The sequence below is a fragment of the Theropithecus gelada genome, chromosome 4 (genome assembly GCF_003255815.1).
Source record: "Theropithecus gelada isolate Dixy chromosome 4, Tgel_1.0, whole genome shotgun sequence".
In the NCBI taxonomy this organism is placed as follows: Eukaryota; Metazoa; Chordata; class Mammalia; order Primates; family Cercopithecidae; genus Theropithecus; species Theropithecus gelada.
The window spans coordinates 13,390,586-13,417,983 of record NC_037671.1 but is presented as its reverse complement, the minus strand read 5'-3'; the positions used below and the strand labels follow the sequence as shown (position 1 = coordinate 13,417,983).

General features: G+C 42.9%; 2 long non-coding RNA genes across 2 annotated transcripts in view; one reads left to right on the top strand and one right to left on the bottom strand.

Moving 5' to 3' along the window:
* Positions 1–862: 862 nt before the first annotated feature.
* On the bottom strand, positions 863–22,337 carry LOC112623542. The gene is made up of 4 exons (XR_003119159.1): positions 22,264–22,337; positions 6,154–6,307; positions 5,069–5,147; positions 863–1,208 (listed from the first exon to the last, which is right to left on the bottom strand). It is a non-coding gene; the product is annotated as an uncharacterized LOC112623542 (long non-coding RNA).
* The window catches only part of LOC112623543, an 8,978-nt gene continuing 3,418 nt past the window's right edge, over positions 21,839–27,398 (top strand). The window contains exons 1-2 of the long non-coding RNA XR_003119160.1: positions 21,839–22,155; positions 22,242–22,415. This is a non-coding gene — a long non-coding RNA (uncharacterized LOC112623543). The remainder of the gene's footprint in view (positions 22,156–22,241; positions 22,416–27,398) is intronic.

Here is a 27,398-nt window from a genome sequence, read left to right as displayed (position 1 = left end):
CCCAAGTAGCTGGGATAACAGGCGCCACCACCATACCTGGCTAATTTTTGTATTTTTAGTAGAGGCAGGGGTTTTTACCATGTTAGCCAGGCTGATCTCGAACTCTTGACCAAGCCATCTGCCAGTCTCGGCCTCCCAAATTGCTGAGATTACAGGTTTGAGCCATGGTGCCTGGCCTTCTCTCAGATTTTTTTTTTTTTTTTCCAAAATGGGGACAATAGACTTTATTTATTTATTTATTTATTTATTTAAATTTTAGAGACAGGGTCTGGCTCTGTTTTCTGGGCTGGAGCGCAGTAGTACAATCATCGCTCACTGCAGCCTCAACCTCCTGGGCTCAAGTGATCCTCCCACCTCAGCCTCCCAAGTACCTGGGACTGCAGGTATGCACCACCACACTCAGCTAATTTTTGTATTTTTTTTTTTTTTTAATTTTGTAGAGATGAGGTCTTGCTGTATTGTCCCTGCTGGTCTCAAACTCCTGGCCTCAAGCCATCCTGCCACCTTGGGCTCCCAACTTGCTGGGATTATAGGTGTGAACCTGTGCACCCAGCCGTGATCTTTTAGAGTTACTCTAAGTATTAAGTGGCACAATATAAATGTGTGTGTAAAGCACCTAGTAAAAGGCTTGGCACATGATACCCAATATATGAGAAATCTTGGCCCTCATTAATTAATTCAATACATGTATATTAGTTGCTATTATGTGCAATACTACTGCCTTTAAGTGGCCTACATTCTAGTGAGGGAGACCAAAAATAAACGAATAATAAGTATATTATTATTAGTTTATTTTTAAGATAGTAGTTTATATATAAGATAGTAGTAAATGTTTTTAAATGCTTCTTTTTTTTTTTTTTTTTTTTGAGACAGGGTCTCACTCTATCCCCAGGCTAGAGTGCATTGGTATGATCATAGCTCACTGAAGGCTTGAACTCCTGGGCTCAAGTGATCTTCCCACCTCAGCCTCTTGAGGAGCTGGGACTATAGGCACATGCCAGCATGCCCAGCTAATTTTTTTGGAGAGATGGGGTCTCACCATGTTGCCCAGGGTGGTCTGGAACTCCTGGCCTCAAGCAATCCTCCCGCTGCGGCCTCCCAAAATATTTGGATTACAGGCATGGGCAACCAAGCCCTGCTGCTTTTAAGTTCTTGACTTTGCCAAAGTTGGATATAAGGCTGTAAACAGTACAGGATACAATTAACCCCTAGGAAATGGCAGAAATTAAACAGTGGCAAACAACTCACTAGGTCATGGCCCATAACTCTATGATAATACTTCTCTACTATTTGTAGTTACTACAGAATAATTTCCATTTGTTTGTTGGAAGTGTTACTTTTTAATATACCTAAAAGTATTCATTTTAAATGATATAGATATGGGTCGATATGATGAATGAAACAGGTAGCGCACATAAATACTTTCTAACTTGTACCATACACAAGACACCTAAAAAGTTACATTTGACCAAATCTTAAATTTTGATACCCAAGTCATTGGATATTTAGAATTTCAAATCCAATCCAACTTTAAGATAACTATTTTCATTGGAACCATTATTATGTGTTTTGTTACAGGTTTTATGGAGAACATTCTCAGGCACTGAAAATTACTTAAAATTCCCATAAACAAACAAACAAAACCCTCCATTTGAAGAGGCATTAGTTTCAAGAATAAATTACTTACATAAACCTACATAAAGTGTTAATGTCAGGCTTTTACTTCACTTAATTAAAAAAAATTATAGGCTTATGTGTATCATACCATGTTTAAGACAATGTTGCCAAGTCAACTGAAATAAACACAAAGCTATGCTCCTTTAATGTAAACAAATTTGACCAAAATTTAAACAAAAATCAGCAATATCCATTGAAAACCACAAGAACTCAAGATAGCTCTGGGATGTCACTAGTCAAAAAGTATCCTTTCCCACTGCTAGGGTTTAAAATACCTTTGTGAAAATGTGCATAGGGCTGGGGGAGGTGGCTTACGCTTGTAATCCCAGTACTTTGGGAGGTGAGAGGATGGCTGGAGCCCAGGAGTTTGAGATCAGCCTGGGCAACAAAGAAAGACTCTGTTTCTCAAAAAAAAAAAAAATTTTTTTTTCTTTTTTTGAGACGGAGTCTTGGTCTGTCGCCAGGCTGGAGTGCAGTGGCGCAATTTCGGCTCCCTGCAACCTCCGCCTCCCGGCTTCAAGTGATTCTCCTGCCTCAGCCTCCCAAGTAGCTGGGACTACAGGCATGCACCACCACGCCCAGCCAATTTTTGTAATTTTAGTAGAGACTGGATTTCACCAGGTTGGCCAGGATGGTCTCAATCTCTTGACCTCGTGATCCACCCTCCTCGGCCTCCCAAAGTGGTGGGATTACAGGCGTGAGCCACCGCGCCCGGCCCCCCCAATTTTTTTTTTAATTAGCCAGGCATGGTGGTGCACTCCTATAGTCCGAGCTACTTGGGAGGCTGAGGCAGGAGGAATGCTTGAACCCAGGAGGTCGAGGTTTCAGTGAGCAATGATTGCACCACTGCACTCCAGCCTGGGCAACAGAGTGAGGCTGTGTCTCAAGAAAACAAAACAAAATAAAACAAAAAAAGTGCATAACAGAAGATTTGGAAAGTTGTAACCCAGAGTCTTTTTTTTTTTTTTTTTGAGAAAGGATTTCACCCTGTTACCCAAGCTAGAATGCAGTGGTGTGATCACAGCTCTCTGCTGCAGCCTCAACCTTCTGGGCTCAAACATTCCTCTTGCCTCAGCCTCCCAAGCAGTCGAGACCACAGGCATGCACCACCATACCTGGCTATTTTTTTTTAATTTTTTTTGGAGGGATGGGGTCTGGCCTTGTTGCCCAGGCTGGTCTTGAATTCCTGGGCTCAAGAAATCCTCTCACCTTGGCCTCCCAAAGTGCTGGGATTTACAGGTGTGGGCCACCACACTCTTTAGTAAATTAATTTTGATATATCAATACCAAGGTTATCAATGTTTAATAATTCATTTCACTGGCCAAGCGTGGTGGCTCACTCCTATAATCCCGGCCGGCGCTTTGGGAGGCCGAGGTGGGCAGATCATGAGGTCAGGAGATTGAGACCATCCTGGCCAACATGGCAAAACCCCGTCTCTACTAAAAATATAAAAAATTAGCCGGGCGTGGTGGTAGGTGCCTGTAATCCCAGCTACTCAGGAGGCTGAGATAGGAGAATTGCTCGAACCCAGGAGGCGGAGGTTGCAGTGAGCTGAGATAGTGCCACTGCACTCCAGCCTAGGCGACAGAGCAAAATTCTGCCTCAAAAAAAAGAAAAAATAAATAATAAAATAGTAATAATTCATTTTACTGGTTACCATCAACAGGGCCTTAGTCATACATTCAAGTGAAAGCCTTAGTCATACATTCAAATGAAGCCATGGGGCTTCAGAGTGAAGAAAGAACTACTCCTCAAGATCAGCTGGGCATGGTGGCTCATGCCTATAATCCCAGCACTTTGGGAGGCCAAGGTGGGAGGATCACTTGAGCCCAGGAGTTGGAGACCAGCCTGGGCAACATAGCGAGATCCATTTCTACAAAAATAAAATAAAATAAATAGCTGGGCATGATGGTGTGTGTCTGTAGTCCCAGGTACTCAGGAGGCTGAGGCAGGAGGATTGCTTGAGCCCAAGAGATCGAGGCTGCAGTGAGTTATGATTGCACCATTGCACTCCAGCCTGGGCAACAGGGCAAGACCCTGTCTGAAAAAAATACTCCTCAAGATGATCCTTGTGGCTGAATTTGAAAACTAAGTCAGCCATACTGGAGGTGGTTGACCAAATCAGCCTGACCCTGAGGTAGAAATTGGTCTTGAGTCACCACAAAGGGATGTTGGTTTGAGGAGGCCAAAAGTTGACCTACTTAGAGCTCCATTGGATTCAAAATGACCTTCAGGTCCTGTTCCTTCATCAGACCTGTCTGCCCTGTTGGTCTGGTGTTTCTTACCTCATCCTGATAATATACACTACTGCCCGGAGAAACTTAAGTCTTTGGTTCCTGCAATCTAACATTTCATAAGTAATAAACTTGTATTCTTAATCTTGGTTTTGTCTTGCCCATTTCTTTTTCTTTCTTTTTTTTTTTTTTTTTTTTTGTTTTTTTAAGATGGAGTCTCACTCTGTTGCCCAGGCTGGAGTGCGGTGGCATGATCTCAGCTCACTGCAGCCTCCATCTTCCGAGTTCAAGCAATTCTCCAGCCTCAGCCTCCTGAGTAGCTGAGACTACAGGTGTCTGCCACAATGCCAGGCTAATTTTTGAATTTTTAGTAGCGACCGGGTTTCACCATGTCAGCCAGGCTGGTCTCAAACTCCTGATCTGAAATGATCCACCCGCCTTGGCCTCCCAAAGTGCTGGGATTACAGGTGTAAGCCACCACGCCTGGCCAGCCCATCTCTTTTTCACTTGAGCCAAAGCTATTTCTAGGAAGGCAGTGGCATTTCCTGAGCGGAAATAATTTTTCCATTTCTGAGTCACATTTCACATGGTCCCAGAGGTGAATTTAGTGGATTACATTTTAAGACACAAACAAAAGTCTGGGTGTGGTGGCTCATGCCTTTAATCCCAGCACTTTGGGAGGCCGAGGCAGGCGGATCATGAGGTCGGGAGATCGAGACCATCCTGGCCAACATGGTGAAACCCCGTCTCTACTGAAATACAAAAAATTAGCCGGGCGTGGTGGTGCATGCCTGTAGTCCCAGCTAGCTGGGAGGCTGAGGCGGTGGAATTGCATGAACCCAGGAGGCAGAGGTTGCAGTGTGCCGAGATCGCGCCACTACACTCCAGTCTGGCGACAGAGCAAGATTCTGTCTCCAAAAAAATAAAAAATAAAAAACAAATAAAAAACAAACAAAAACCTCAGTCACACAGGGACCAGGCTTTGCCTCCTTCCTCTCCATCTCCCACTATTCATTCCTTTGCACATTTGCTGAGCCATATGAAAGGGCATGGCCAACAGAGAAGAAAAAGATTGATTAGTAGTAAAGAAGTCCTACTGTTGCCTTGAATGTCAGCACGGGCACACACAGAGGTGCACACACACACACTTTCATACCTGTCCATTGGCAGTTTCCTTCGGTTTTCAGGATTGCCCTTAGTGTTTGTTTTCATCTGATGTTGCCTAGACCAAAATCCTGGACGAAAGAATCTGATGAACTAGGTCTTGAACTCCCCTATGCATGACCCATGCCTGTAGGGTCTGCCCCAGGTGGATAATAAATAGGCCATTATCAGTCTCATTTCAGTGTCCACAGTGGAGAGATTTTATTCTTCCCTTTGCTCTGGAATTGGCCCCTTTTCTTCTCCAAATCCCAGCCTTGGGCTAGAATTTTGAACTCTGCTTAGAATTCCAAATTGCCAAATATGTCAGGAGATCAGACAGAGTTAGCTGAGCAGGGAACAAGGGTGTGCTTTTCAGAAGCACGTGGGTCTATTTCACAAGAATATGCCATAAACGATATGGACAAGACTCACCATAAATTTATGGGTGAAACAACTTATTCCAACTGCTCTCATGCCTGGCTTCATACAATCATCTACTTGCCCTTCCCTGGGCCCAGCCGATGCTGCTCCTCCTTTAACAACTGCTTCTGGGCCGGGCGCGGTGGCTCAAGCCTGTAATCCTAGCACTTTGGGAGGCCGAGACGGGCGGATCACAAGGTCAGGAGATTGAGACCATCCTGGCTAACATGGTGAAACCCCGTCTCTACAAAAATACAAAAAACTAGCCGGGCGAGGTGGCAGGCGCCTGTAGTCCCAGCTACTTGGGAGGCTGAGGCCGGAGAATGGCGTGAACCCGGGAGGCGGAGCTTGCAGTGAGCTGAGATCGCGCCACTGCACTCCAGCCTGGGCAACAGAGCGAGACTCCATCTCAAAAAAAAAAAAAAACAAACAAAAAACCACAACTGCTTCTGAATGTCCCTGTGGTGTGGGCCAGAAAGGAGACTCTCTTCTTCGCCAAATCCACCTGCAGTATGGCAGAAACTAGAATTCATGGCTCCTCTCCCAACCCATGCCCACTTCTGCCACTTAAAGAAAACACCCCATAAAGGGTGGGAAGAGAGAGCGTAACAGCAAGGTCTGTGCATTCCCAGAGATGTGATGCAAGGGGTGTGGGAGGCATGGCACTGCTTCACTCACGCTGGAGAGCGGGCGCTTGGCCTGGCTTTCAGAGGAAATGCTCGCTGGAATGCGGTCGGCCCTGGCCGCACCCACGCCTGTGGGGGAGGGGCTTATGTGTCTGGAGCATCATAGGTGGCTCCTGGGGTTTGCCGTGAGTCTCAGCACAGCAGACCTGAGAGGAAAAACATACAACAAACTCAAAGTGTTTCTTCTATTCTCTCACCCAACAACAATCAACACAGAAGACGTCTGTGACCACACGTGTGGGTTTTTTTTCTTCCCACATACCAAGAAGCAAACAATTCCGCCATGGACTCTAGCCGAGACTCCTCCAATTCAATTCAATTCAGACACTAGCTACCTAGAGCTAGTGTAAGAAGGCACAGGTTGAGGGCTCAGTCCCCAAGACCACCCCTCACTCCTGATGCCAATTGCAAGCTCCAGGTGGTTTTATCTGTGCATCTGATCAACTGGCTATAAATCAGGGGTCCTCTCGCCCCCTCCTGTGGCCTCTCCTTGGGTTTGATTAATATGCTAGAGCAGCTCACAGAACTCAGGGAAACTCCGATTTATTATAAAGGATATTACAAAGGATAAAGATTAATAGATGCATAGGGTAAAGCATGGGGGAAGGCAGAGCAGCTCCCATGTCCTCCCCAGGCACCACACCTCCAGGAACCTCCACGTGGTCAGCTACCCAGAAGTTCTCCAAACCCGGTTCTTTTGGGTTTTGATGGAGGTTTTATTATGTAGGTGTGATTGATTAAACTATTGGTTATTGGTGATCAACTTTACCTTCAGCCCTCTTCCCTTCCCAGAATATATATTTCGTCTTCCACCTTGTTTCCCGGTGTACAACTCCTAAACTCCTTGGAATCTCCAAAGTAATGTGTTTTTTGTGTGCTGATGAGTTGACAGATGGCCGGCAGCCCATCGGTCGCTTCAGAACGGAGACTAGTCATGGGAAAGGCTAAGGCCTTTGGAGGGTTGGGGCCTTCAGCCTCTTCCCCCAACCTCTGGGAAATTTTTTAATTGATTGGTAATTTTTTAAGCCAATCCTTTTAGTCCAGTGAAAGATAACTAGAATGAACAGCTCCAGAACTTTTGCCAATACAGGCAAAATAGGCTCATGCTGTCTTGGAGAGTAGCTGAGCAAAAGCCACCTCAGTGTTCAGTGTAGGGACCCAGGTCCTGGAGAGGAGGTGGGCCATGTACATAAGGAGAGCAGGACATTTTTTTGGGGAGCGGCGGTAGGGCCCTGTCACTCAACCCCTGTTCCCTACAAATCAACGTCAGGATCCCTGGCAAAGTGGCCCAGAGCAGGCCCAATAAGGCCGGGCGCTGGGAGGGCAGTAGGACAACTCAAGTAAAGCCAGGAGAGAGAGGTGAGCTACAGGCTAACCCCATGTTGTGTTCAGTGAGTTCCTAGGTGGGGGCCACAAGATCAAACGAGCCAGTTTATTGATCTGGGTGGGGCCAGCTGGTCCATCAAGTACAGGGTCTGCAAAATATCTCAAGCACTGATCCTAGGAGCAGTTCAGGGAGAGTCAGAATCTTATAGTCCTAAGGCATTGTTTATAATAGAAGCAAAAATAATCCAAATGTTCATAAATAGGAAACTGGCTATAGAAATTATGATGTGTCCATACTACGGAAAACCATGCAGTGGTTATAGATTGAAGTTGACCAACAGAGGCAGACAAAGAAAAATCTCAGGAACATGTAGATCTCAGGAAATGTAGATTATATGTATATAATATGTAACAATATATTAATATATCCAGTTAATTTTTTAAAATGTTTGCATATATATAATATGTACATAAATTCATAGAAAAGAAACTAAAGGGAAGTGAAAGTATTGATGGAAACTTTGGTAAAAGAAGGTCCAGGCATGTGACTCATGCCTGTAATCCCAGCACTTTGGGAGGCCGAGGCGGGATAATTGCGAGGTGAGGAGCTCGAGACTAGCCGGGGCAACATAGCAAAACCCTGCCTCTATAAAAAAATGGAAATATTAGCCAGGTATGATGCTGCATGTAGCCCTGTCATCCTGGCTTCTTGGGAGGCTAAGGCAGGAGGATTGCTTGAGCCCAGGAGTTTGAGGCTACAGTGAGCTATGATTGTGCCACTGCACTCCAGCCTAGGCAATGGAGTGAGACTCCATTTCTAAAAGGAATTAATTAATTAATAAAAATGAAGAGGATGCTCAGCAGACTTCTGAATTCTTCGAGTGTTCACAAGAAAAATAAATTCATGTATCACATGTCCCATAAAAGAAAAAGGGGTTGAGGTTGCTTCTGCATATAAAGCAAGCTAGTTTCAACTTTTGTTTTTACCAAACTGTCTGTCCACTGGAGAAAAGTGCTTGCCGCAGGAAACTGTTTTTCTGGTTCACTGAGGTATAATTGACAAATAACAAGTATATATATTCGAGGTGCACAATGTAATGTTTTGACATAAGTATACATTGTGAAAGGATTATTACGACCAATTTGTAGTAATTAACTTGATGAATTAACAGATTCATCAAGTACATAATACATTATTATTAATTGTAGGCTCCATGCTGTGCATTCCATCTCAGAAAACTTTGAGTATTACCCTAAAGTTAACTATGACCATTTAGGGGCTTGCTCTAAAACATTGTTTTTCAAATTTTACTGTGGAAACAAATCGCTTGGGGATCGTGTTAAAATTTGGATTCTGAATCAGTAGGTCTAGAGTGGGGCCCCAGATTCCGTCTTTCTGACAAGCTCCCAGGTGACACCAGTGCTGCTGGTCCCTGAAGCACACTTTTGGTGGCAAGGTTTCCAGCGAGCTGAGGCTCTTGTATTTCTTTACAATCCAGACATCCGTTTCCCCTCCCTGTCATCACAATTCAGTGCATTTACCATCATATGGGGCTTTATATCCCTAGAGAATCAGAACACATGTTGTGGAAAATTGGCTGAGTTGCATCAAAATGCATTGGTTTGGTCTCAGACGTGTTGCCTGTATCTGTAGCTGTATTTCAGTTCCAATAAATGCATGCATGCGGGTCTCAGGTAAACATATTGGTTTAAATGAAAATTCACTGGTTGGGAAACAAAAATAGGATTGCAATGAAAACACATTGCATTAAGTATTTTACATAATTCCCACAAACAGATGCTAGGAAATAATGTTTTGGTTTCAGTGGCAGTTCATTGAATTCACTGGCATGCTATTTGTATCTCTGAATATGTATGAGTTTTGATGAAAATGCATTGTGGAAAGAAATCAGTCAAGCTCTTCCTATACAGTCCAGCTATAATGTTTTTCTAAATTTTATATTGCTATACCATCTTTTCTCTTGTTTATGAATACATATTATTTTTAATGTTCCATATTGCTTAGTGTTGCAGTAAATATGACCATTTTGTTTGTGTCTTGAGTTTCTCATGTAGTGGATACATACATTGAACATTAAAGAATACCAATGTGACTAAAATCTTTATATTAACTAGAAGGTGCCTTTAAATTTTTTAAATCTCAAAATATTATTATTTCTGCATTCACTTTTATATAGAAAGATACATTCTAAAAAATATTGGACTAAATCTAGAATCAATTTTGAAATCATAATACCATACACTAAACAGATGGAAATATTGGCAATATTTGAGCAAATACATGGTGTAATTACAGTAAAGCAATTTACATAACTGATGAGAACAGAATTACAATTTGTATCAAATTAATGCCCTGAAACAAACCTTCATTAACTGTTGTATTATGTTAGTGATCTCTGTTGCTACCCAAAGACTAAATGGTTGGGGGGAGGAAGAGGGGCAAGAAATTTAATTTCATTTAAATTGTGACAGTGTTCCTATACAGTATTTTAGACACTTCAATGGGTCAAAAGCATACCGCATGCTCAGCCAATTAGCTAGTATGCAAAATTATTCTTAATTCTTTGTGAGAATTGTAGACAGTGGGTTGAGGAGGTGGAAATAAAAGCTGCATAGATACAAATAGTTAAAGGTCATTATCTACATACCAAATCTAACTCGAGAAGAAAATCTTACGATACTGTTTTATAGCTGCATGTGCTTCACCCACAGAGAAGCCCAGTGTTATCCCTGGGCCTTGGAAATAAGGGTGCAATTGACTGAATGCTTACGTCCCCTCCAAATTCATACACTGGTATTCTAATCCCCAAGGTGACAGTATTAGCAGATGGGGCCTTTGGGAGGTGACTAGGACATGAGGGTGGAGCACTTGTGAGTGGGATTAGTGCCCTTACAAAGAGACTGCAGAGAGCTCCCTTGCCTCTTCCACCATGTGAGGACACAGGGAGAAGATGGCTGTCTGTGAGCCGAGAAACAGGCACTCATCAGACACTGAGTCAGCTGAGGTATTGATCTGGGACTTCCCAGCCTTCAGAACTGTGGGAAATAAATTTCTGTTTAAAAGACACCCAGTTTCATGTATTTTTGCCATAGTAGCCCAAACAGACTAACAATGGGTATCATTTTGTTGAGCCAGTTACAAAATCCAAGTCCAGGTCAAAACTGCAGGCTGATATTAGCTGGGCATGGTGGTGCATGCCTGTAGTTTCAGCTACTCCAGAGGCTGAGATGGGAGAATGGCTTGGGCCCCAGAGGTCAAGGCTGCTGTGAGTGGCGATTGCACCACTGCACACCAGTCTGGGGGACCCAGCAAGACCCTGTCTCAAAAACACAAAAACACAAAAAACTTGCAGGCTCCACAGCTACCTGAACTTCAACCTACCTTCTTTCAATACTATGCCCAGAACATAGTCTCTCTCAATGACCCAGTCAAGCTTAAAAAAAAAAAAAAAGACATCACCACTTCTCTCTTTAAAATCTAGCCTTGATATGTATTTTGAGGGGACACATTCTGAAGTGTATCAGCATGATACATCATATCATCTGCAACTTACTTTCAAATGGCCTAGAAAATAATATGATATCTACTATCTATTTATCTACCTACCTACCTATCAAGAGACAAGCAAACATGATGAAATAATAACAGTTGTGAAATCCACGTGAGGGGTATTTGGCTGTTTGTGTGCCATTTTTCAGCTTTTCTAATTGAACTTACTTTTTTAAAAAGGCAGGAAAAAGTACATGGCCTTGATTGTGAAGACAGACAAGGAAGAGCTGAGCCCTTCTTGTTTCCCAATACAGCAAAAATGCGGGACACATGGTCAGTGCTAATACCTACTCCTTAAACTTAAGAAATTCCTAAAAATTAACTTTGCTTATGGAGTGTCAAACCAGGAATCAGTTAAAACAAAGAAAAATTTGAGATTTTTCTAGGGGAAAAAATTTCGTCTTGATTTTCTGAGTTACCCCAGTCCACTGTCCCTGGGTACGTCTCTTGCCCTGGTAAAGGGTGTCACCCTTGTTCCCCAGGATCTCTCTAGAGTTTCACTCTTGTTTCCCTGGCTGGAATGCAATGGCGCGATCTTGGCTCACTGCAACCTCTGCCTCCCAGGTTCAAGCGATTCTCCTGCCTCAGCCTCCCAAGTAGCTGGGACTACAGGCACCCAACACCATGCCTGGCTAATTTTTTGTATTTTTAGTAGAGATGGGGTTTCACCATGTTGCCCAGGCTGGTCTTGAACTCCTGACCTCAGGTGATCCACCCACCTCGGCCTCCCAAAGTGTTGGGATTACAGGCGTGAGCCACTGTGCCAGGCCCAGGATCTCTTATACAGTAGAATTCTACTCTGTCATTAAAGAGGCAAGCATAAGCTATTCCAAAACCAAGAAAGAGCACAACCCTAAGTACCCAGAATGGTGAACAATTAAAGAGCTTTAACTGCTTGGCAGAGTCTTTATGTTACCTACATAGAAACCTACAAAAGAGGCTAAGGGCGGTGGCTCATGCCTGTAATCTCAGCATTTTAGGAGGCCAAGGCGGGTGGATCATGAGGTCAGGAGTTCAAGACCAGCCTGGTCAATATGGTGAAACCCCATCTCTACTAAAAACACAAAAGTTAGCCAGGTGTGGTAGCACATACTTGTAATCCCAGTTAGTCGGGTGGCTGAGGCCTGAGAATAGCTTGAACTTGGGAAGTGGAGGTTGCAGTGAGCCAAGTTCATGCTACTGCACTTCAGCCTGGGCAATGGAGCAAGATTGTAAAAAAAAAAAAAAAAAAAAGAAAAGAAAAAGAACAGGCCAAGGAAAATCAATGGAGACAGGGTCTGCATGTACTACAGGTGAAAGAAATTTTCAAAAACTACAAAAAAAACTAGCTGGGCATGGTGGCACGCACCTGTAGTCCCAGCTACTCAGGATGCTGAGGCAGAAGAATCCCTTGAACCCGGGAGGTGGAGGTTACAGTGAGCCGAGATTGCACCATTGCACTCCAGCCTGGGCGACAGGGTGAGACTTTGTCTCAAAAAAAAAAAAACCAACAAAAAACAAACAAACAACAACAACAGCAAAAAACAACAACAACAGCAACAACAAAAATCTATAAAATATAATAGCCCCTCAAGTATTTGAGAAGTAATGCATTTTGGGGACAAGTCATGCTCATTTCCTCCATCTTCTGAAAAAAACACAATTGTTCTTCTAGATACTTCTCCAGTGTTAAAGATGGCAATGGTAATACAAAGGTGACTGAGTCACGTGTCAAGTCAAAAAGCTAGTCTTAGATATGACTTTACATTTCTCTTTCTCATCCCTTTGGTTCTTTAGAGACAGTCACCGGAATGAGTATTAAAGTCTGATAATTTCAGACATTTGTTTATTCTTTGGTCTAAGTATGTACCCTCATGGGGTTTTCTGTAATATTCATGTCAGAATCGTCATTCCTTTACACTTTCTGCAGTCCTTGGTTGAGGAATGTCTTATTCATTTCATTCATTCTGAAAGATTTATCGAAGCGCTATGATATGCCAGTGTTTGGGATACAAACACAATAAAAGAGCCTTCCATTACTGACAGATTTTTCTCCTTGCAACTTCTCTCCCTTCCCACTGCCCCAGCCTCATGGGAATACCTCCTTCAGAAATATGTAAGTTATAGCACAAGCTCTTTATTAGAACTCCGAATTCTAATTCAAGATCCATTTTTTTCAACGTTTTATTATAAAACCTTTCAAGCATATCTCAGAATTGAAGGAACTGTACAGTGAACACTCATATGCTCACCAGCTAGATTCAACAATAAACATTCTACTGTACTTCTTTTACTATTTATCCATTTATCCAGCTCTTTATCCACCCACCAATCCATCTTGTCTTTATTTTTTTTTATTTTTGTTTTTTTGAGATGGAGCCTCACTCTGTGGCCTAGGCTGGAGTGCAGTGATGCGATCTCAGCTCACTGCAACCTCTGTCTCCCAGGCTCAAGTGATTCTCCTGCCCCAGCCTCTTGAGTAGACGGGATTACAGGCATGCACCATCACGTCCAGCTAATTTTTGTATCTTTAGTAGAGACGGGGTCTTATCATGTTGGCCAGACTAGTATCGAACCCTTGACCTCAGGTGATCTGCCCGTCTTGGCCTTCCAAAGCATCTTGTCTTTTAATGCATTTCTAAGTATGCTGCAGGCAGCAATACACTTCTCCCCATATGTTCCAACATGCATATCTTTTATTAGAGTTCAATATTGGTTTTTTTTTTTTTTTTCCTTTTGAGGTAAAATTTAAGTACAATAAATGCACAGTTTCTAAGTGTGCCACTCAGCAAGTTGCAAGGAGGGCCATGTATGCGAGCAAGGCAAACCCCTGGCGAGATCCAGTACATTAAGACTGCCCTGAAAGCTCCCCTGCACAGCTGGTCCCCACCCCATGGCCCAACTCCCAAAGGTAACCCTTTCTCTGGATTCCCCTGCCCCCACCTTAGATTAGTCCGTAGGTTCGTTTTGCTTGTTCTGGGATGATATATATAAACAGTATGTGCTTTCTTGTGTAAGGCCTCTTCCATTCAGCCCAGCATTTTTGGAATTCATCATGATGTTGTATGTATCAATTGTTCCTCCCTTTTTTTTTTTTTTTTTGAGACGAAGTCTCACTCTGTTACCCAGGCTGGAGTGCAATGGTGCGATCTCAGCTCACTGCAACCTCTGCCTGCCGGGTTCAAGAGATTCTTCTGCCTCAGCCTCTTGAGTAGCTGGGATTGCAGGTGTGTGCCACCACACCCGACTGATTTTTGTATTTTTAGTAGAGAGGGGGTTTTATCATGTTGACCAGGCTGGTCTCAAACTCTTGACCCCAGGTGATCCACCCACCTCAGCCTCCCAATGTGCTGGGATTACAGGTGTGAGCCACTGCGCCCAGCCAGTTCCTTTCTTTTTTACTGTGTAGTATTTCATTGTCTGAATTTACTACAGTTAGTTTACTCATTCTCCTATTGGTTGTTTTCAGCTTTTATTTATTTATGAAGAAAGCTATGGACATTTTTGAGCAAGCCTCTTTGAGGACATATGCTTTTATTTCTCCTGGGTGAGTAACCTAGGCGCGGAATTGCCAGGTCATAATGTAGGTGCAGTCGGCCATCCATATCCATGGGTTCCACATTCATGGATTCAACCAACATTCATGAATTCCATAAAAAATCAAGGGGTGGGGGAAAGGATGATCATGTCTGTATGGAACATGTATAGACTTTTTTCTTGTTATTATTTCCTAAACTGTATACAGCATAATTATGCTCACTATCTGAGTGGTGGGATCAGCTGAACTCCAAACCTCAGCATCATGCAATACACTTACATAACAAACCTGTATACATACCACCTGAATCCAAAATAAAAGTGGAAATTATTTTTTTAAATACAGTATAACAACTATTTATATAGTCTTTACCTTGTACTAGATATTATAAGTAATCTAGAGATGATTTAAAGTATACAGGAGGATGTGTGTGGGTTATATGCAAATACTACCCTGTTTTATATCAGAATCCTGAGCATCTGTGATTTTGGTATCTGCAGGGGGACCTGGAACCAGTCCCCTGCAGATACTGATGGATGATTGTATATGTTTTGTTGTATAAGAAATTGCGGGCTGGGCATGGTGGTTCACGTCTGTAATCCTAGCACTTTGGGAGGCCGAGGTGGGTGGATCACTTGAGGTCAGGAGTTTGAAACCAGCCTGGCCAACATGGTGAAACCCTGTCTCTACTAAAAATACAAAAAAATTAGCCAGGCATGGTGGCGGGCGCCTATAATCCCAGCTACTTAGGAAGCTGAGGCAGGAGAATTGCTTGAACCTGGGAGGCAGAGATTGCAGTGAGCCAAGATCGCACTGCTACCCTCCAGCCTGGAGGACAAGAGTGAGACTTTGTCTCAAAAAAAAAAGGAAATTGAAAAATCTTTTTCAAGATGTATTTTAAATTGATAAAACACTAACTTAGTATACATTTAAATTAAGAAAAACATTACTATATAGGTTGATCAATGTGATATGGTTTGGTTCCATGTCCCCACACTAATCTCATGCAAATTGTAATTCCTAATGTTGGGGGAGGGACCTGGTGGGAGGTGATTGGCTCATGAGGGAGAATTTCCCCCTTGCTGTCCTCATGACAGTGAGTGAGTTCTCATGAGATCTGGTGGTTTTAAAGTGTGTAGCACTTCTGCCTTCACTCTCTCTCCTGTTGCCGTGTGAAGATGTGCTTGCTTCCCCTTTGCCTTGTGCCATGACTGTAAGTGTCCTGAGGCCTCCCCAGCCATGCTTCCTGTATAGCCTACAGAACTGAGTCAATTAAAACTCTCTTCATAAATTACGCAGTCTCTGAGAACAGACTAATACATAATGCTAAATGTCTCAACATTCTCTACTCTTTGGGTGAATATTTGCTTATGTAAGCTGTGGAGAGAAGAAAATTAAAGAAGCTAGGGAAAGCTCTCTGGGCCACCGTCCACCACTAGTGTTGCCTTAATTATTAATCCTACATCATTTTAGAACTTGCACTTCAATGGCAATAGGTATTCCTCCAGGACTGGAATGCAGTTTCATCAGAACTTTCTCCTGACACACCTTGTGGTTCTGAGTCACAGACGTTTTTCTTAAAGGGAGTGTCTTTCATCTCAGGGCCTCAAGCTGCCTGTCATTCCCCATAGTCCAGAGATCCTCCTCCCCTGTGATCACCTTCCAGCTTGCACTCTCTCTCCTCACTCCCTTTCCTTCCAGTTCCCGCAGCCACTGGTGAACTGCCACATGCCGGCTCTCTGGCTTTCTAGGGTTTGCCATTTCACAAGCCCGTTTCACAAGCCTTAGCCTCAGATTTTATAAGGTTTATCGGTAAATTGCAGAATGAGAGGTTTTGTCTTGCGTTACAGGAATTTCAGGCAGAAGCAAGCAGATGGCGTAACAGGACAGTCCAAGCACAACACAATCCACAGGCCAGGGCTCAAAGCTCATGTGACCTGCCTCTACCAGGCACTGAGCTGACACCCTGGCCACACCTCTCAACTTCCCAATCATCTTCTTGCAGGAAAGAAAAGTTAAGCATTCCAGGCTGGGCGCAGTGGTTCACGCCTGTAATCCCAGTACTTTGGGAGGCTGAGCTGGCCGGATCACGAGGTCAGGAGATTGAGACTATCCTGGCTAATACGGTGAAACCCCATCTCTACTAAAATTGCAAAAAATTAGCAGGGCGTGGCGGCGGGCGCCTGTAGTCCCAGCTACTTGGGAGGCTGAGGCAAGAGAATGACGTGAACCTGGGAGGCGGAGCTTGCAGTGAGCCGAGATTGGGCCACTGCACTCCAGCCTGGGCGACAGAGCGAGACTCCATCTCAAAAAAAAAAAAAGAAAAAAGTTAAGTATTCCAAGTGTTCAGCTGATTTGAGCATTTTGTCCAGGACATCTGATTCCAATGTTTGAATGTGTGTGTTTGTGTCTGTGTGTGTGTGTGTGTGTGTGTGTGTGTATTTAAAGAGAGGGTCTCCTTGTGTTGTCCAGGCTGGCCTTGAACTCCTGAGTTCAAGCGTGGTAGCACACACCTGTAGTCCTAGCTACTCACCCTCCTGAGTATCTAGGACCACAGGTGTGTGGTACCTACCATGCTAGAATCAAATGTGTATTTTGCATTTGTAAATTTATTGGCATAAGTGACAGAGTCCAGGCATATCATAAAATTGGTGACTCTGAAGAACAAATATTTCATTTTCTTCCATTTTCTCTCAGTTCTTGCAAACTTTCCTGAAATCTTGTCTCAGCTGAGAAACATGTTCTCACCATAGTCACATGAAGGGTGAAACTCATCTTCCCAGTCAGTGGTCATAATGAACACAGCTCATATTGTCCAGGTCTTTTCTTCCACTAGAGGGATTTTACTGCCCTCCACTTTATTCTCCCAAGAAACTTTTAGTCAAAAAGCTTAAATGTGGCCAGGTGCAGTGGCTCATGCCTGTAATTCTAGTACTTTGGGAGGCCGAGGCGGGCGGATTACCTGAGGTCAGGAGTTCGAGACCAGCCTGGCCAACGTGGCAAACCCCTGTCTCTACTAAAAATACAAAAACTAGCCCGGCATGGTGGTGCATGCCTGTAATCTCAGCTACTCAGGAGGCTGAGGCAGGAGAATCGCTTGAACCCGGGAGGTGGAGGTTGCAGTGAGCCGAGATAGCGTCATTGCACTCCAGCCTAGGAGACAGAGCAAGACTCTATTTCGGAAAAAAAAAAAAAAAGCTTCAATGTTCTCACCACACACATATACAAATGGTAACTGTGTGAGGTGATGGATGTGTGAATTAGCTTGATTATGATCTCTCACCTCACAAGATACACGTCTATCAAAACATCACATTGTACACCTTGAATATATACAACTTTTAGTTGTCAATTATACCTCAGTAAAGCTGCAGGGGAGGGAAAGTTTTAGCCACAAAGAAGATCCAGTTGGAAAATCTTAACATCAAATGCTAGTTTTTGCATGTAATTTCTTTTCTTTAAAAAATACATGGCCATAATACAAAATTCAAAAGGCAAAATGGTAAGTTGCAAAGCTTGTCTCTGTTCCTCCCCTTTCCCCTAGTCATCAGATCTTCCCAAAGACACCTATACATACTGTTACTAGGTACTTGTGTATTTCTAGATATCCCAAACTTTTCTTAACATATACATATTATATAATCTCCTTATCACATAAATGTTAGCATAAGAGACAGCAAGTTGCCTGTCTCAACATCCATTCTCCCACTTTCTTTCTTTTTCTTTTCTTTTTTGACATGGGGTTTTGCTCTGTCACCCAGACTGGAGTGCAGTGGCATAAACAATGGCTCAGCACAGCCTTGACCTCTTGCCTCAGCCTCCTGAGTAGCTGGGACTACAGGCACGCACCACCTGGCTAATTTTTAAATTTTTGTAGAGACAGAGTTTTGCCATGTTGCCCAGACTGGTCTCAAACTCCTGAACCTAAGGGATCTTTTGACCTTGGCCTCCCAAAGTGATGGGATTACAGGCATGAGGCACTGCGTCTGATCTCCTCACTCTTTTTTATAACAGTACTCCAAATGTATTTGAAGCTACTCTCATTGCTGTCCAGCAAAAACCCACATTTCTCAGCCTTTCTGTTAGCTAATAATGTAGGCTATGTAACTAAGTTTTAGAGACTGGAGTGGAAGATACTAGAATGTAACATTTGTCAGATCTTTTGCCTTTCTGCTGGCTGGGATGTGGACTTGATGAATGGAACTTAAGCAGCCTTCTTGGACCGTGAGACAGCCCACTTGGGATGGCAGAGTAACAAGATGGAGGAAATGAGGTCCTGAGAATGATGGAGTTCCCTTATAAGCCATGGCCCTGTCTATATCTGTTTTTGTTGTTGTTGTTGTTGTTTTAAGCAGTTGAAATAGCTTAAACACCATAACAAGCTCACTGTTACTTGCAGCAAAATACAATTCTTTTTTTAAACATATGCAATTTTTATTTGTCAATTATACCTTAACAAAAAATGTAATAGTCAAAACAAATGATATAGCCATGGATCAAAAAATAAGTCACATTGAAAACTAGAAAACATTTTGAATTGACAATTGTGAAAATGCCACACGTCAAATATTGTGGCATTCCACAAAATCTATTTTGAGTGAAATGTATAGCGCAAAAGCCTATAAATGCTGACATTTAAGAAGTGGGAAAAAAATTTTTTAATTAGCTAGTCATCCAAATTCGAATTAGAAAACAACAGCAAAATAAATTCAAAGATCAAAAAATGAAAAATCAATTTAAGAGCAGAAGTAAATAAATACAACTAAAATTTATAAGATAGAGCATTACAAAGACAAGCAGTTCTTTAAAAAGCCTAATACAATTGAAAAACCTGTGAGCAAGAGTGGAAAAGCAAAAACGAAACGACACAAACTATATTAAGAATGTAAGAGGGGGCTGGGCGCAGTAGCTCATGCCTATAATCCCAGTATTTTGGGAAGCCAAGGCAGGAGGATCACTTGAGGTCAGGAGTTCGAGGCCAGCCTGGTCAACATGGTGAAAACCCATCTCTACTAAAATTACAAAAAAAATTGGCTGGGTGTGGTGGCACATACCTGTAGTCCCAGCTACTTGGGAAGCTGAGGCAGAAGAATGGCTTGAACCCAGGAGGCGAAGGTTGCAGTGAGCCAAGATCAAGCCACTGCACTCCAGCCTGGGCCACAAAGAGAGACTCTCTGCCTCAAAAAACAAAAAAGCAAAAACAAAAACGAAAAACACAAAGAGGAATGTAAGAGGGGCCAGGCGTGCTGGCTCACACCTGTAGTTCCAATGCTTTGGGAGGCTGAGGCAGAAGGATCACTCGAGCCCAGGAGTTTGAAACTGGTCTAGACAACACAGTTAGACACTATCTCTCAAAAAAAAAAGTAAGAGGGGACATAAATGTAGAAGCTGTAGATATGAAAGATATAATAAATTTTTTCTATTTATAGGCAGTTTTATAAAAACAAATTACAAAATATAGATGAGATAAGTTATGTTCTATTAAAGATATAAAGTATGGTATAATACAGTAAAATACAATTCTTAACAGATGTGTATACCATACATAGTGCACTATACCTTGCTTTCTTCCTTAACAATATGTCTTGGAAATGAATCTGTAGAGTACCTAGAGAACTCTCTCATTCCTTGTAATGACTGAATGTTATTCCTTTATACGACGGAACCATCATTTATTTAAACGTGTCTTATTGATAGCATTTAGATTGTTTCCAGTCTTTGCTATTATAAAAAAAGGCACAATATACAAACCCATCATTTCACACGCTTGCAACTCCATCTGTAGGATAAATTCCAATGAGTGGAATCACTAGGTTTAAAGGCATGCTCATATTTATTTGGATCGATTTCACAGAGAAGCTATACCATCTTACACTACTCCCAGCAAAGTAAAAGAATGCCCACTGAGTGTCCTAACAACAGCGTCATTAAAGCGGCACATTCCAATGTCTGTTGCACTTCTTTCATGAAGCTGAGCACCTTTTCCTGGCTGCATAGCCTTCCAACCAACTCTATCATAATAGAACTTGTTCCTCATCACCAGCAGGTGGGCATTTGCTAGCTTCAGATCTGAAACTTTCATTTTCCTCTGGTAGGCTTCCGAAAGTAACCCTCTTGCTTCATGGATTAGGTGAGCCAGGATGCCAAATAACTTATAATTGAGAAATAAAACTCACGCGAATGAGAATTTGTCTCCAAAAGTAGAAATGTTTCCATCCATGTCTCTCTTTCCACAACTTGCATTTGTGAAATTTAGAATGAACGTCAGAAGTAGGAAAAGACTCATTCTGTCCTAGTAGAATCTTTGTGTATTTCTTAGAATACTTATTGTAGGATTCAATTGAAAACAAAATCATCCAGTTTTACACTTATTAAGGAAGAAAATGATCACAGCAACATATAAGATGTTGACAAAGGGCTGGGCGCAGTGGCTCAGCCTGTAATTCCAGCACTTTGGGAGGCCGAGGCAGGCGGATCATGAGGTCAGGAGTTCCAAACCAGCACGACTAACATGGTGAAACCCCGTCTCTACTAAAAATACAAAAATTAGCCAGGCGTGGTGGCACGTGCCTGTAATTCCAGCTACTCAGGAGGCTGAGGCAGGAGAATCGCTTGAACCCGGGAGGCGGAGGTTGCAGTGAGCCAAGATCGCGCCACCGCACACCAGCCTGGGTAACAGAGCAAGGCTCTGTCTCAGAAAAAAAGAAAAGAAAAGGAAAGGAAAGGAAAGAAAAGAAAAGGAAAGGAAAGAAAAGAAAGAGAGAAAGAAAGAGAAAGAAAGAAAAGATATTGACAAAAGAATGAAGTTCAACACATGAGCTTTGACCAACATTCCAATAGATGGCAGTATTGGCCAACTTTTTCCTTAAAAACGTAGGTTCTTTTCAAGATGCTAATTAAACCTTGTTAGACACAATAGATATATTTTGTGTAATTTCTCAATGAGAATTTGTATGTGTAGTTTATTATATATTGTGCTCTATATTGTAAAAAATAACAAAAACCCTGAAGTGGTAATGTCGTAGGCAATAATAATGCAGTAACCGAGGTATGAATGCACAGTTTTGAGCACTAAAACACACTAAGGGCTTTGTTACGGACTGAAATATGTCCTTTCCCCAGAGTCACAGGATTATGAAGCCATAATCCTCAATGTGACTATATTTGGAATCAGGGCCTTTAAGGACATAAATAAATTAAATGAGGTCATAAGAGTGGAGCCCCAGTCTGATAGGACCGGTGTCCTTACAAGAAGAGGGAGATTCCCCAGGGAGTCCTCTCTCTCGGCTTGGACACAAAAGAAAGGCCATGTGAGGACACAGAGAGAAGGTGGCTGTCTACGAGCTAGAAAGAAAGGCCTCACCAGAAACCAACCCTCACAGCAGCTCGATCTTGGACTTCCAGCCTCCGGAACTGTGAGAAAAATAAATGTTTGCGATTAAAGTCGGTTGCATGTTGTTAAGGCGGGCCTAGCAAATGAATACAGGCTCTTTCCTAACATTGTCTCTTTAAGAGCTCACCAGCCTGAGGTAGGAATCATTCCATCTGTATTACTAATGAAACCGCTGAGGATCAAAGGGGTGAGTAAATTGCTTAGCAGTGCCTAGGTTTTATGTAATGAGTTTGGCTAAAACGGTAGAGCTCCCTGATTCTAACCTCCCTGCAGGCTTTCCACCACATCCACTGACCTCTACATGGCGAAAACCAAGGGTTCACTCTGTCTTCAGGGAGCTCCACCCAGCAGCCGCGTTTGACAGAGCTGTTCACTTTCTCTTCCTGGAGCTGTGGCTTCCAGAGTCCGTGCTCAGCAGTTCCGCTCCTTCGGCTACTCCTCTTTTAGGTGAGTTTTGTTGGTGTCCTACATTTCCCTGACTCTAAACATTGGAGAACTCCACGTCCAGCCTTGGGCCTCTTCCCTGCTCATCCACAAGCACTCCCTAGGTGACCTCAGCCACAGCCTCCAAACTGGTTTTGCTGCCTCCACACTTGTCCCCCTGCCCTGACCGAGCAGCCAAGGTGACTCTGTTAAGATAGGAAGCAGATTGCGCCATTGCTTGACTCAAGACCCTCCAAAGTCTCTGATCTCACTCGGAAGAAAAGCTGAGGGTTTTTTTGTTTTTGTTTTCTTGTGTGTGTGTGTGTGTTTTTTTTTTTTTTTTTTTTGATGGAGTTTCACTCTTGTTGCCCAGACTGCAGTGCAGTGGTGTGATCTCGGCTCACTGCAACCTCCACCTCCTGGGTTCAAGCGATTCTCCTGCCTCAGCCTCCACAGGTGCCTGCCACCACACCCGGCTAATTTTTGTATTTTTAGTAGAGATGGGGTTGCCCCATGTTGGCTAGGCTGGTCTCGAACTCCTAACCTCAGGTGATCCACCTGCCTGGGCTTTGCAAAGTGCTGGGATTACAGGCATGAGCCACAGTGCCTGGTCAAGCTAAGGTCTTTATAACATCTCCCTTTGGTGCCAACAGCTCCACCCCCCAACTCCCTTCACTTCTCCATTTCTCTCTGGCCTCCTCTGTTGCTCCTCTGTCCTTAGCTCACTCATGCCTACCACACAAGCCAGCCATGCTTCTGCCTCAGGGCCTTTGCACTCACTGGTTTCTCTGCCTGGAATGTTTCTCTGGTAATGCAGATGCCACCATATCCTTGGAGACATCCTTATCTCAACTGCAAACCACCCTCCCTCTCAGTACTTCCTGACTTCTTTGTTTATGTTTTTCCTTCAGCCCATACCATTCATTATCTGCCATACTATATATTTTACTTACCTTGTTTATTTTCTCTCCTCTGGAATACAAAGTCTACAAGGGCAGAGATTTTTTTCTTTTGTTTTCATGGTTCTAGGCTCAAAACCTCTAACAATGCATGGCACATGGAAGATGTGAGAATTTGCTGAATAACTGAATGGCACCATGTTGCTTCACCTAAGGATAATGACTTAGAATAGGAAAAATGTACTGTGCAAAGATCAGTTCTCAATAGCTGTCTACATCTCAGAACAAGAAAAATTAGATGTAAACTGTTGCACAAAGGATTAGATGATTTTTTTAAATCACATTGGAGATAAGTATTGCCATAAGCCATATAAACAAAACAATCAAATCTCTGGAGACATTGGAAAATAAGATTGATTCTAAATTTGCTGCTGATGTTTACCATTGCTTTGCATAAAGGCAAAAGGAAGGGCTGGCCAACTTCTCATGGTTTTCCAAGTCCAGGTGTCTATGGCTGAAATAATAGACAAGGAGTAACACTAAAATTTGGCAGAGCTGGAAGACTGCTTGAGGCCAGTGGTTCAAGATAAGTCTGGATAGCATAGAGAGAGATTCTGCCTCTAAAACAAAACAAAATAAAAGACAAAACAACTAATTCTGTTTTTTGTTGTTGTTGTTGTTTTTTTAACACAACAACAAACTTGACTATGAAAATTATTGCTGGGTGCGGTGGCTCAGGCCTGTAATTCCAGCACTTTGGGAGGCCGAGGCGGGTGGATCACCTGAGGTCAGAAGCTCAAGACCAGCCTGGCCAACATGGTGAAACCCTGTCTGTACTAATAATACAAAAAATTAGCCGGGCGTGGTGGTGCCTGCCTGTAATCCCAGCTACTCGGGAGGATAAGGCAGGAGAATCACTAGAACCCGAGAGGTAAAGGTTGCAGCGAGTTGAGATTGCACCACTGCACTCCAGCCTGGGCAATAAGAGCAAAACTCTGTCCCAAAAAAAAATTATTATGTATAATTCATTCAAGGCCTGTATGACTCAGATCCCTTAGAAAAATGTCATAATTTTTATATTACTGAATACCATTGGCATTATTTGTGTAGCCCACTTAAATGAAGTCAATAACATGATTAACTGGCCTATTATCTTCATGTCAGGCCAACGTTATTTGGATTTTATAAGTTAGGGTGAGATACAAATAAGTGAAAATATTTTTTCTAATGAATAATGGTGAATCTAAAATAGGATCGACTTGTCCGGGCATAGTGGCTCATGCTTGTAATCCCAACATTTTGGGAGACTGAGGCAGGAGGATTACTTGAAAACAGGAGCTTGAGACCAGCCTGGGCAACAAAGGGAGAACTCTTCTCTAATAAAAATAAGAATAAAAAATTAGCCAGGTGTGGCAATGTTCACCTGTGGTCCCAGTTACTTGGGAAGCTGTGGCAGGAGGATTGTTTGAGCACAGGAGTTCAAGGCTGCAGTGAGCTGTGACTGCACTTCAGCCTGGGCAAGAGAGCAAGACCCTGTCTCTAAAAAAATAATAATAATAAATAGGACTGACTCGCATATGTAAGCAACTATTTTGTTACCAGTGACAGAATATATGTGATGATGTTTTCTAGTCTTGTGACTGGTTTCTCAGTTGTATGTTTTATTTTTAGAATCATTGTTTCCAGGCTGTGTTGTTTGGAAACTCAGCTGACAGATGTATGAATCTGATTCCAAGGTCTCTGAGAGCTGGAAAGGGCCTCAGAGATGGTTGGGACTGATACTCTTGCATTACAGGTTAGGAAATGCAACCCGGAGACAAGAAGAAACTTGCCCAAGGACATAACAGCCAGCCTGTGGCTAGGCTGATACTAGAATCCTGTTCTTCCCATTCCAGTCGCATGCTACTCAGGAAACTCATCAACATTCCAGAATATTGAGTGTTTCCTACCTGTTACATTAGCAGTTTTTGAGAAGGGTATATATTGTAGTTAAATTAATCAGCTCTGGGAAAATATGGGTGCTGCATGGGAATAGAGACTGCCATTTGAGAATCACTGCAGAAATGACAAAACCCTGAGAATGAAGAATGGGCCTGAAATAGTCCTGGCACTCTGCTCTTCCACTAAACTGAACTGCAGCTCTAAGGAAAATGACTTCACGTCTGTCACTCTAAGCCTGTTCTAAGATCACATCCCCTCTGGCTCTCCCTAATACTTCTGGTTATAGTTGGTAATGATGCCCATTAAATGTCTTTGGTTTCTTGGTACACAGAGAGAAGGTAAATAATGGGTTCATGTTTTAGGTAAGAATACACAAATATGTTTCACACTATAAATCTGCTTTCTATTCAGTTAAATATTAGACCATCTGGTAATGGAGAAAATGTTTGAAAAATCTACCTAGGTTAACCTAAAATGTTGCATTTCCTGCCTTCGGGCTTTGAATTTTTAAGTTTCATGTCTTCATAGATGGTGATCAGGATAAAAGTAATATCTCTCTTATATTTGTGCACATGTTTAAGTCTGTGTACATATACATATAAGTCATATAACAAGCCCCATGCCAGTGTGCTTAGGAAACACAAGAGTGCTAAAGACTAGAGTCAAGTTCCTCTAAGCAACTCAGGGTATGATCACTTATCACTTTTTTTTTTTTTAAGTGTAATTTCCATTTTATTTTTCTCTAGAGAATAGTCCGTCTTCAGTCTTTAAAGACTCAGCTCTTTACACGGGCTTTGGTGGGGGTTGTGGAGCAGCACCCGCAGGTCTAAATCAGGGCTGGGGGTGTTTGGTCCTTGCGGGCTTCATGAGATGGATTCCTGACTACTTTGCTGTGAATTGCATAACTCATACAGTAATATAGCTTCACAAACAGCTTGAGAAGCACATAGGCATCGAAGACGCTCGCTTCAGAAATGTCCCTGACCGCTGTGACCTCAACTATGTTTTGGATGACGAATTTCTTAATGGCCTTGTCCTTGGGCACACATAGGGCACAGTTTGTGCAGCGAATAGGCTGCACGTGGCCAAGGCACAACCGTTGTTCTTTCTTTTCTTGGTCATCTGGGAGGCACGGACCGGAGAGAGGACTATCACATTGTTTTGTTAGGCATAGTTTGCTAGTGTATGAGTATTCTGGCACAATTATATGATACTGAAAGTATGAATCATAAACATGGGTAAGATTTGGAATCCTGTGTATCAAGTGGCAATGAGTACATTAATGATGAAAATGACAGCAAAAGCTAAAAGTAAAAAAGAAGGCCTTAAAGTGCAGTTTTCAGCTCTTTTTTTTTTTTTAAAGTAGTGACAGGGTCTTGCTGTATTGTCCAGACTGAAGTACAATGGTGCAATCATAGCTCATTGCAACCTTGAACTCCTGGGCTCAAGAGATCTTCTCACCTCAGCCTCCCATGGGATTACAGGTATGAACCACTATGCCTAACCAGAACATTTAAGTCACTAAAGCTAAATGTTAAAAACAATCATCCGCCAGGCTCGGTGGCTCACACCTGTAATCCCAGCACTTTGGGAGGCCTAGGCAGGTGGATCACCTGAGGTCAGGAGTTCGAGACCAGCCTGGCCAACATGGTGAAACCCCGCCTCTACTAAGAGTACAAAAAATTAGCCTGGCCTGGTGGCACACACCTGTAATCCCAGCTATTTGGGAGGCTGAGGCAGGAGAATTGCTGAATCTGGGAGGCAGAGATTGCAGTGAGCTGAGGTAGCACCAATGCACTCCAGCCTGGGTGACAGAGTGAGACTCTGTCTCAAAAATAAAATTTAAAAAAAAAAAAAAAAAAGATCACAGGGAAGATGGTGGTAGTAAAAATAACATTAAGAATTATACGGCTGGGCGCGGTGGCTCAAGCCTGTAATCCCAGCACTTTGGGAGGCCGAGACGGGCGGATCACAAGGTCAGGAGATCGAGACCATCCTGGCGAACACGGTGAAACCCCGTCTCTACTAAAAATACATAAAAAACTAGCCGGGTGAGGTGGCGGGCGCCTGTAGTCCCAGCTACTCGGGAGGCTGAGGCAGGAGAATGGAGTAAACCCGGGAGGCGGAGCTTGCAGTGAGCTGAGATCCGGCCACTGCACTCCAGCCT